The sequence below is a fragment of the Nothoprocta perdicaria genome, unplaced genomic scaffold (genome assembly GCF_003342845.1).
Source record: "Nothoprocta perdicaria isolate Ctin4 unplaced genomic scaffold, notPer1 scaffold_210, whole genome shotgun sequence".
NCBI classification, from domain to species: Eukaryota; Metazoa; Chordata; class Aves; order Tinamiformes; family Tinamidae; genus Nothoprocta; species Nothoprocta perdicaria.
Window position 1 is genome coordinate 688,537 of NW_020455317.1, and position 1,281 is coordinate 689,817.

The following is a 1,281-nucleotide window of genomic DNA, read 5'->3' on the forward strand; positions in this document are numbered from 1 at the left end:
ACCGTGGGATGCCGGTTTGATTATTTCATTTATTACTCTTAACTCCTGTGTTTTTCCTTTTTTTTTTTTTTTTTTTTTTTTTCCCTTATGCTTCTCCTTTTGGGCCAGACGTTGCAGCTTTCCAGCCAAGTAAAACATATTCCTGGACAGAGCAGGCAAAAAAGGAAAGGTGACAGTAACTGACAGTTCCTTAGATTTCTGAAACAGCCAGGCCCCCAAGCCATTGGAATCACTGCATTTGGAAAAAAAAAAAAATCTTTTATTTTTTAAATTCAGTTTGCATTGGTGTTGCCAGTGGACGTAGTAGTACTGATATTTATAGCGCGAAAGCTCAAGCACTTCATGGTACCAAGAGAAAAAAAAAAAAGGCTCCTGTTTTTTCAGGAGGTATAGCTAAAACACTAATGCATCCATATTGCTTACCTAGGAACGTAAGCAATTAAGGCCAAAAGAAAAAGAGAAAAGTAACAGGAAGATAAAAGGTAAATAAAAAGAATGATACAGAAAATGAGGGCGAAATGAATGAAAAGAGAGGTAGAGAAAGTGAGGGCTAAATGAGTGGAAGAAGAAATTCTGTACTAATTGACTTTATTGCCAAGTTTAGGAAGGTTTATAAATATATATATATATTTTGAAAACTAGAAGTCCAGTGTGCTTTAGGTTTTTGGGATTCACTTTTGCTTCCCATGCTTTTCGCTTCAGCAAAGCAGCAGCTTCACTTGTCAGTCAAAGCAGGCCTTGAAAATCAAGTGACATTAAGTGCACTGTTCTTAAAATAGGCTGCCTTTTGCCCCAGAATCTCAAAACACATCAGAAAACATTCATAAAGTGTCCCTGCACAGTGCTCTGAAATAGACAGCACTCTTGTCTTTTTTGTTGATTTATTTTTGTTTGTTTTCAGTTCAGGAATTGCGGGAAGTTTAAAGGAACACACTTTTAATGGGCTATTTTTATCATTTCTGATTTTCAGTAAAAACTTCCTTCTAAACAACACATCCTGACTCAAACATCTTTCAAAAGATTTCCATGTGCTTTTCTCCTCTAGTTTCTTAATTTCCAAGTATATTTTCAGTGAGGTAAAATGGTTTGACACTGGCTGTGCTTTTCAATAGGAACATGTGGCCGCTGTGCCGTTATGAAGCATATATGTTGCTCCGAGACTGGATGCTTTTACATGCTTTTACAACAGTAACATTAGTGCACCAAGCAGCCTTCCATGTGCAAAGAGAACAAGCCAAAAGAAAACACAATGTTTTTGCCGGACAAAAAAAAAAAAAAAAA